The sequence below is a fragment of the Camellia sinensis genome, chromosome 12, assembly GCF_055761805.1.
Source record: "Camellia sinensis isolate YWXY chromosome 12, ASM5576180v1, whole genome shotgun sequence".
Taxonomy (NCBI): Eukaryota; Viridiplantae; Streptophyta; class Magnoliopsida; order Ericales; family Theaceae; genus Camellia; species Camellia sinensis.
This window is the reverse complement of record NC_138972.1, coordinates 52876046-52886940: the sequence shown is the minus strand read 5'-3', so window position 1 is coordinate 52886940 and position 10895 is coordinate 52876046. Positions and strand designations below refer to the sequence as shown.

Genomic DNA, 10895 nt, shown 5'->3' with positions numbered 1-10895 from the left:
TCCATGGGCGGCCCGGGGCGGGCCCGGTCTGACCCGTTGACAATGTGAATATTCACATTGACATGTTAACATTCACATTGATAAGAGTATAAAATTGGCCCGCGGCCCATATACGGCCAAAAGCTCGCCCGCGGCTCGAGGCGGGCCGGGCTCGCCCCGTTGACAATGTGAATATTCACATTGACATGTTAACATTCACATTGATAAGAGTGTAAAATTGGCCCGCAGCCCGTGGGCGGCCCGAAGCCCGACCGCAGCCCGAGGCGGGTTTGGCCCGACCCGTGACAATGTGAATATTCACATTGACATGTTAACATACACATTGATAGGAGTGTAATATTAGCCCGCGTCCCGTGGCTGCCCGAAACCCGTCCATGGCCTGTGGGCGACCCGGGGCAGGCCCGGCCCGGCCTGTTGACAATGTGAATATTCACATTGACATGTTAACATTCACATTGATAAGAGTGTGCAATTGGCCCGTGACCCGTGGGCAGCCCGAAGCCCGACCTCGAGTCGGGGCGGGCCCGGCCCGTTAGCAATGTCAATATTCACATTGATATGTTAACATTCACATTGATAGAAGTGTAAAATTGGCCAACAGCCCGTGGGCGGCCCGAAGCTCGATCGCAACCCGAGGCAGGCTTGGCCCGACCTATGACAATGTGAATATTCACATTGACATGTTAACATTAACATTGATAGGAGTGTAAAACTTGTCCGCTGCCCGAAGCTCGCCCACGGCCCGGGGTAGGCCCGGACTCAAACTAGGGCCACCCCAGGCCGCCCACGGGCTTCGGGCCGCCCATGGGACTCTAGTCAATTTTACACTCTTATCAATGTGAATGTTAACATGTCAATGTGAATATTCACATTGTCAACAAGCCGGCCGTAGGCGTGTTTCGGGCAGCCATGGGGCACGGGCTAATGTTACACTCTTATCAATGTGAATGTTAACATGTCAATGTGAATATTCACGTTGTCAACGGGCCGGGCCCGCGTCGGCCCGGGGTCGGGCTTCGGCCTGCCCACGAGTCACGGGCTAATTTTACACTCTTATCAATATTAATGTTAATATGTCAATGTGAATATTCACATTGTCAATGAGTCGGGCCGGGCCCGCCTACGGGCCACGGGCCAATTTTACACTCTTATCAATGTGAATGTTAATATGTCAATGTAAATATTCACATTGTCAACGGGCCGGATCGGGCTAGCCTCCGGCCTCCCATGGGACGCGAGTCAATTTTACACTCTTATCAATGTGAATGTTAACATGTCAATGTGAATATTCACATTATCAACAGGCCAGGCCGGGCCTGCCCCGGGCCGCCCACGGGCCGTGGCCTAGTTTCGGGCAGCCACGGGGCGCGGGCTAATTTTATGCTCTTATCAATGTGAATGTTAACATGTCAATGTGAATATTCACATTATCAATGGGTCGGGCCGGGCCCGCCCAGGGCAACCCACGAGCCGCGGGCGGGTTTCGGGCTGGCCACAGGCCGCGGACTAATTTTACACTTCTATCAATGTGAATGTTAACATGTCAATGTGAATATTCACATTGTCAACGGGCCGGGCCGGGCCCGCCCTGACCCGAGCCCGGGCCCAGGCCCGGGCTTCGGGCTGCCCACGGGTCATGGGCCAATTGTACACTCTTGTCAATGTTAATGTTAATGTTAATGTTAATATGTCAATGTGAATATTCATATTGTGAACGGGCCGGCCCGGGCCCGCCCCGGGCGACGGGCTGATTCCGGGCCGCTCATGGGCCGCAGGCCAATTTTACACTCCTATCAATGTGAATGTTAACTTGTCAATGTGAATATTCATATTATCAATGGGCCGGGTCGGGCTTATTTTTTTGGCTTGTGGGCCGGCCCGGCCCGACTCGAATTTTTCCGGGCACCCACAAGGATCGACATGAGCCGAGCCCCTACACATTGACGATATAAACATTTACATTGACGGTGTGAACATTCACATTAAGGGTATTTTGGTAATTATGTTACCGACAGGACTTATTGAAACATAAGAAAATAATGTAAACTAAATGGAACATAAATAGATGAAAAGGGTATTTTAGTCTTCTTATCTCAAATTGGACCTAATGGAATAGTCAAAAAGAATATGGATTGGATGGAATAAAGCTCTTAGAAAATGGATTTATCAAAAAAGCTCCCATCATTATTTCTAAAAAATACTAGTCCATCACACTTGTTAGAGTTTTTTTTTTTTCAAGAATATTCTAAAAAATTAAACTATTTACAGAAATAACACACTTTTCAAATTATTTAACAAACTAATCTACTTTTCGAAATTGCGTCTTCAAAATGTAATTTTATGATAAAATTGCATCTTTAAAAAACACTTAGAGCCGGTCTTGAGTTATTAGGGACCTAAGGTAAGTTTTTTAAATTGGGCCCTTCATACATCATTAACCCCCCCTCCCCCCCTTCCCCTCGAAAAAAAAGTTGTTAAGGATAAAAATTTATTTCTATTGCATTACAATTTAACAAAATTTTGAAAACAAATATGTATAAAATAGTTGAACTTCAATTAGTTGAATTGAATTTTTATTTTTTAGTTTACCAATACTATAAGAACTAAAATTAATTGGGGGTAAGGATGATAATTCTCAACACAACTTAAGCAATATATAAAATTAGCAAGTTAGGGTTAACTATTTTTCAACATGAATTCAAGTATGACATGACTCAATAATATGAATTATTAGTTATATATTTTAATGTTCACTAAGGGATGCCATGATATTTTTTTAATCTTTTATTTAACTCCATCTAATTGAATAAAAAAGTAAGTAAAATAATAATTAAGGCTAATATCTTTTTTTTTAAATTATTTAAGATATATATTTTTTGTTACTTATTTTAGAGTCAATCTAGTAAAAAATATAGACTAATAAAGTACAATTTTTTTAATTAGAAAATACAATTGAATTGAAATCAAACATTCTATGAATAATTTCATTTGGTAGAAATAAATATTATAAAATTCAACTTAGGGGAAAAATTTTAATCTCTCCATACACTTGCTAAGTTATTTTTAACTAAAAGTAAAAGTTTTCACATTAGATATTAATCGGATACGAATAAAAATAATACCATATAACAACATGAAAACAAATAGATTGAACTAATATTGAAATGATTACAAAATAACACAACATGTTACACACCCCTAGTTGGGGGCCCTAAATTTTGTTCAAACTTAGGGGCCCGAGGTGACCGCCTTGGTTGCCTCCCCTCAGGGCCGGCCCTGAATACACTTTCATGGTGACATGGCCGCATGAAGTTGCCATAATATAATCGCATTTTGAAAATGCAAGTTTACCTTAAAGTTATATTTTTAAAACACAATTTCAATACTGTCATGAAATTGCGTTTTCAAAACAAAATTTCAATATTAAAGTGAAAATGATATTTTCAATGCTCATTATGAGTTGTGATTTCAACATAAAATTGGGTATGTCCTTTCGAGAAAAAAAAAAAAAAAACAAGATCGGGTATTACATTTTGAAAATGAGATTTCAATTAAATCAATTTTCCAAAAATCCTGATTTAGGAAACAATTTTATTGAATCACAATTTGAAAATGCAAAATAATGAAATTATAATTTTAAAATGCAATTATATGTTGAAAAATAGTTATAGCAAACTTGTATTAGTATATAATCCAAAGTCATATGATTTCATTACATAAAATAAAAAATAAAAAAGTTTGTTATCTTAACTATTTAATGAATCGTATGCATCTATATTATGTAATGAAATCGCATGAATGTCGCTAAAATCATATTTATGTACTGAATAAAATTTTGCTATCTTAAATATTTTGCAACACGAAATCGCATACCAATTCTGTATAACAACTCTGTTTGGTTTCATTTGATTTCTAATTTTTTTTTAAAAAAACGTTGAAACTAATTTAGTAAAAAAATGAAAAATAAAAATACTCATTACTTTTACATGATTTTATCTTCTTAAAAAGTGCAAGTAATTTTTTAATATTCAAAAAATATTTCTGATGTTTTTTTTTGTCAAACTAGTTTTAATTTCTTAAAAAACATTAATAATAAAAGCATATCTAAAAATTAAACTAATCATTTTTATTTTGTATTTTGAAATTGTGATTCCAAAAAACCGTGTTTCCTAAATTAAGATTTCTCGAAAATGCACTTAAAATGTGATATAATTTAAATCTCATTTTTAAAATGCAATATCAACCTTATGTTGAAATCACATTTTCAAAATGAAATTTCGTATTGATATATCATTTTCAAAATGCACATACTGTGTTGAAATTACATTTCATGTCAGGATTGAAATTGTGTTTTGAAAATACAATTTTAAGATAAAATTGTGTTTCTAAAAAGTGATTTTAACATGTTCATGTTAGCACCATTAGGCGGCCGTATCACCATGAAAATGTATTTTGAAAATATAATTTTGTCATAAAATTGTATTTTGAAAACCTGATTTCAAAAAACAAGTTATTTTACTAAATAATTTATAAATTATGCTATTTTTATAAATAGTTTGATTTTTTGAATTATTTAGGGAAAAAAAAAAAAAAACTCCACTTGCCATTCTCAAAATCATTAACCCTGTAATCCATTTTTTTGCCCTAATATGATACATATATATTGTTTGAAAAAACCAAAAACCAATGGCTGAGATTAGACACCAATCCATCGAATGGTCTATAATTATTCCAATTTTTTGTTATATATATGCTACAGCGATTTTGATTTTGACCCGACCCTTGTTATTCTAGACTCGGGTTTCATGGTGTTATATTGTTAATCATATCTTGCTTTCCTTGTATTTTTTAAATTTGGCTATTGGGTTGTTGTGGTTGCGTTTGGAACATGTTGGTTGCTTAGTTTCTAAACTTTTGTTGTCAAGATTTTTTCTCCTTCGCTAGAGCGGCACTTCTTGCGCTCGAGTAGGTTTTGCAAACTTTCAGTACTTTTGCAGGTCTGTAAAACTATTGGGAGAGTGTATTCTATGCCTGAGCGGTTCTTTCTGCGTTCGAGCGGGCTCAGCTCGAGCGACCTTTCTTGCACTCGAGAGTTGGTTTGTTGTCCGTAAAACTACTGAGAGTGTGCATTCTGCGCTTGAGCGTCGTTTCTTGCGCTCGAGTGAAACAACTTATTGTGTGTGACGCTCGAGCGTCACTTCTTGTGCTTGAATGGACTGCGCGTATATCAGTTCGTAACAATCACATTTTCATCACTTTTTCATCTCTTCTCTCTCTAAAACATTTCAAAACCCTAGATCTTGACTCACTCTCTCTAAAACCTACATTCTCTCTACATTTTCATCTAGATCTAGTGGTTTTTTCACCCGTGCGCCTTTATTAAAAAGGTAGAGCTCACCTAGCTCTCTATTTTGGTACGAACAAAGCTTGGTTTCGGCATCTTTGAAGTGACTCCATTACTTCCTTAGTCATCTAAGCTTGAGGTAGGGATCTTCTATACTTCTATATGACTCTCAATTTAGTTATTTGTTTTGTATAAACATAGTTGTGATTTTGGGAAAAATTGAATAAACCTAGGATTTTGGTTTAAAACTTAAAAGAGAGGTTTTCAAATGGGAATATTGAAAATGGTAATGGAAGTGGTTATGAGGTTGTGTGGTAACAAAATGGTTCATTTTGATACTTGGGTTGAATTTTGGGAAAAAGGGGAAGTTTGCCCTAAAATGTCTCAAGGATTTATTTTTGTATAAATAAATAGAATTGGTATTGGAAATGTGGAATTGGACGGTTGATTATATAAAGTAGAGTTGGTTATGTATTGTCACTCACCCTATATGGAAATTTGGATAATTTATTTGTCTTGAGATTGTATATCTGTTTAGAAATATTTGTTTTGGGCTATCAATGGAAGATGGCTATGATTGTTGTAGAAATTGCATGAGAATTAGGTGAATTGAAACTAAATTCTCATCCGTTATCATTGAATATGATTATGCCTTTAAATACATAGTATGTGTATGATGATTGGGAGGAGAAAAGGAATGCATATTTAGGAGAAAAAAGGGGATGTACTCCATTGAATTGAGTTGGCCGCAATGTCCAGGGTGAAAATTTCAAAAATTACTGTTATACATGGGTGTCGATTCCCACGGACGAAATATTGTGTGGTAGTTATACTGGTTAGAGACCTATTGAGTTGTATGCTCAGGTTGGTTGTCAGAATGAAATGGAATGGTTGTCATGAATTGAAATAATACTGTTGGTGCTGCAAAGAATTATGAAAAGGTTTATCAATGACATTGTAATTGCATGTTACCCTTATAACTTCGTTAAGTTTCATATGTTGTATTAGATTGTTTTTATTGGGTTTTGGCTCACCCTATATGGGAAAAACATTTTTAGGTGTTGGTGATATGCTTCCGCCAAGGACTTAGCTTGGGAGGAATGTGGAGCAGAAGGCTCGTTTTGTTTATTTTGCTTCAGTTGTAATTTGAACAAGCCTCGGGCTTAAATTTGTATTGAATTCTTAATCCACTTTTGTAGTACTCAAGCAGTGACTTAGAAAGATGTAAGCCACCGAGACATATGACTAATTGTATAGCTTCATTTTGTTATCGTCTCGTAAATGTAGATTAAACTCTGATACATGAAAGTATGTCATTTCATTTATATTACTGGTTATGAGATGGGTTGATTGTATTTATTTTTGAGGTGACACATATGTGACGATAAATCTAGGGTTCTAACCCCACATCCTTCGGAGTCTTCATCTTGGGTTTTAGCAAGTTTGCAGTAAAAAGGCTCTCTACTTCTCCAACACACAAACACACACAAAATGGTGAGTTTAATCGCACCTCATCCTTATATGAAACCGCCCCCCCCCCCCCCCCCCCCCCCCCCCCATTTTATTTTTTGGTATTTTATTCTTCAGATCTGTATTTGGTAGGTTTTTATGGTATTGAATATGATTTTTCATGACAATTGATTAAGTTTTGATCTCATTTTTTAGGTTATTCCAAACGATATCGATTTGTTGAATCTACTAACGGAGCTCGAGAAGAGGAAGCACAAGCTAAAACGTCTGGTCCAGTCCCCTAATTCCTTCTTCATGGTAACACAAACCCCACAAATTTTACTTTGTCACTCATAATTGATACTCAATTTTTGTAAGCTTTGTTTTTAACCAAATAGTGCCCTGATTCTTTGTTTTTCCCAATTTTTTTTTTTTATGCTAAAGGAAGTCAAATGCCAAGGCTGTTTCAACATGTGAGTTTTTGTAATACTTTGTTTATTGTTATTATTGATCTCATGTTATTGTTTTGGGTTTCAACTTAAATGCTCTGTTGGATTAGTTTCTGAAAGCTGTTTTTGAGATTTTTGTATCTGTTTTTTAACATTTTAGTCAAGTTGATTCACTCGATACACCTAAAAATTCAAATATTTGTGAAGAACCCTGACAAAGTTCACTAGATATGTACTCTTTGTATTTTTAGTGATTCTTTTTTCTCAATTTTTGCTTTTAACTTTAAAGTACGTTTAGGTTAGTTGGTTGGATATAAAACTTAACTTTTATTTATTTATTGAAATATGAAAAGGTTAACTAAAATACAATAAACCACTATAAACAAAAAACTCAAAAATAAATTATTGAGTTTCAAAACCAAACAGAGATTTACATGATGTGTCATGTTCTTTTCTGCTTTAGTAAATTTTTATTGATTGATTAATTGAAAAAAAAAATATGCAAAACCACCACTGTGTTTAGTTACTTGCAAAGTGTTGTGCTGTGTGGAAACTGCAAGACCGTCTTGTGCCAGCCAATGCTCTTTCAGGAGAAAGGGTGACTGAGTGTGTTTCTCTGCTTTCATTTTGATTATTAGTTTCAATGGAAGATTTTTGAAAGCTGCCAGTTTGAAATCAAGCACCTTCTTGTTTTGACTTAAATGATGTTGGCTTTGTTAAATGTGTTCGACTTTAATTACGTGACTATTCTTATTTAATACTTTTGGTGCCTTTGATTTGGTAAAGTTTGAATGATTGATATTTTTATTCCTCATGTTTTAAGTTGATTTTTTATTAGTAAAGTTAGCTATTGTGTTAAAGGGTGCCAAAAAAATTTGCGAACTCTAGTAGATTATATACATATTAAATAGAAACAATGTTTTCCTTGTGTTTACTAGGATATAGAACCCTGCAAGAAACTGGTTAAATAAATCTCGTAAAATTGAAAAATCTAGTGAATTGTAAGAAAGTGACCACTAGTAAGGATTCAGGTGTGTTGGGTTTGAAGAATCTATGAATATGGCTCTTTTGTCAAAATGGTGGTGGAGATTTGGTAAGGAAAGAAGTGTGACATTGTGGAGAAGGGGTTAGTAAGCCATAAATATAATGTTGAGATGGTATTATGGCTTCCCTGGTGGATTGCCTGGTGGGTTGAAAATGGAGAAAATTTAGGTGTTTGGAAGAGTATAGTGGAATTAGAATGCAAGTAGTTCAATGTCAAGGATATTGCGAGGAATAATAATCTGTTTATAATAGTGGGAAATGGGCATATATTGACATGGGAATTGGTCACTAAACTTAAAATATCCAAGGCTATTAACAATCTCAAATGTAATGTGAAGGATGTATGTAAGCTTGATGATGGTAAAATTCTGTGGAAGTTGGAGTATAGAAGACAATTATGTAGTGAGAGAAAGAGTGGGTAAATATGTTTAAATTGCTGGAAGGAGTTAGGTTGAAGCTAGGGACTGAAGGAGTTAGGTTGAGGCTAGGGACTTAGCACTAATATAGATGTTGGACTAGAATAGGGTTCTTGTCTCAGTATGCTCTTTTGTACAAGCAATTGGAAATTTTTTGGGATTGAATAAGAATTTTACTAGAATGTGTAGAAAATTTCTATATGAATTTTGCTACATTGTAACTTGTTTTTCGTGTTCCTTTTGGATACAATAGTCTTATAGTTCGAACTCCTGTGATTCTAAATCTGATTTCACAAGTACAATGTGAAATAGGTAAAAAAAATGAGTTAAAATCCTGCAAATCTTTTGGAAAATCAATTTATTAGAATTATAAAAATGGACTATTTTGCCAGATTTCAGAGTTATCACCTAAATATTTTTTGAAAAATTTAGAAAACCCGAGACTCGTGCCAAAGGCCATTTATCCATCAACACCAAAGTGTCTCGACTAGGGAACTTAGGTATGAGAGGGGAATGTCATGAATTGAGCACCCTATTCACTCGATCAAAGATCGGCCTCTACTAATCATGATGTGATTCTTATTTACATTTTATACTCTTGTTTTGATTATTAGGCTAATTTTACTATGTGACGCACATAAGTATAGATTAATTTACAAAAATTGAAACATTTTGATTTATGTGTGTTTTGAAAGGTGTTTGAATATGTACCACTTGAAAAAGTGATCTCATATGTATGCTTAAGCAAATCATCCCAACTTAAGCAATTAGCCTTCATCCGCAGGCATTTAAACAGGTATATCACTTAAGCACTTAGCCTCATTGAAAATATGCTTGATATGACAACAATCACGCACATGCAATATGCTAAAGTAAAACCGCTCACCTAGTATTCCAAGGCAAGCCAAACGAAATAAAACAATTAGAAAAGATACATGCTCCTAACAGTGCAAATGACTAATGCAACACATACAAAGATGCAACTAATAGGTTGGTTTATTTAACATGGTATATGAATCAATTTGATATGTAGTGAAACATGTATTCACATAATTAATGTACGACCAAAGAGTTAGAATGATATGCCGAACCCAATGCATGCAAAACATATGGATGCAAGTCATGGACAATGCTAAATGAAACATGATGCTACATGCAATCCATCATAAGGAAGTAAATAAAAGGAACAAAGAAATGGGGATTTGAAGACATATACACATTATTATAATTTTGGCCTCATGTAAGAGAGTCCAAATGAATGTCCTGCTTTACACTAATTATTACAACACCGAAATCAACTAACTATCCTAACTAACCAATTAAGTATAACGCAAACTTTAACTAGCTTAACTAGCTAATTAATTAATTACAACACAAAAATTAACTAGCTATTCTAACTAATTAATTAATTACAATACAAAAATTAACTAGCTATTCTAACTAATTAATACAAATTAGAATTAAACTAACTAATTAGTTACAACATGGAATTAATTAACTAAGTTATTACAAGTCAAAGGAATTAATTAATTACTTAACTAATTAACTAAGAGCTATGTAAACTAATTAAACTCGAGCACGGGTTAAGGAATTGCGCATGCCAATGCAAACATCCTCCTGAAAACGCCTTTGTTTTGCTACTAGAACTGTTTTGTCTGCAAAAAATACTTCTGTTTTGCCTTAACTTCTGCTATGTTTTGCAGGAAAATGACACTGCCATGTTGCAAAGAGGTGGTCGGCAGGCCACTATTATTGGTGCTACCCTACTGCAGCAGAAAAGGAATAGAATAGAAATAGAGTGTTTCTAGGAGATGTTTATCCTCTTTACCTCTCCCTATCATGAAATTGATCAAAAGAGGGGTAGAATCGATTCACAAATTATCAATGGTTACAAAGTTGTTGCATGATGATCTATGACTCAATTGGACAAAAGCTCAATAAGTGCAAATAAAAGACCCACAAAACCTCCTCGCTATCATGTGATTGATCAAGGAAAGTGGTTGACATTGATTCTTGAACCATTATCATCACTAACAAGTATGAAATGGCTCAAGACTCAATCGGTTCAATTAACGTCTGATTGAACCCAACTTGATTTTATTATCTTGTTCCATTTTAGTCCAATTTCATTGCCTCTTTTATTTACCTTTCTATTTATTAGTCATTTTAATCCAAAAATGAGAATTAAGTCCA

General features: G+C 35.1%; 1 long non-coding RNA gene across 1 annotated transcript; it reads left to right on the top strand.

Moving 5' to 3' along the window:
* Window positions 1–6716: 6716 nt before the first annotated feature.
* LOC114276953 (uncharacterized) lies at window positions 6717–10609 on the top strand. Its single transcript, XR_014346354.1, has 4 exons — window positions 6717–6838; window positions 7010–7111; window positions 7238–7266; window positions 10406–10609. It is a non-coding gene; the product is annotated as an uncharacterized LOC114276953 (long non-coding RNA).
* Window positions 10610–10895: the final 286 nt, after the last annotated feature.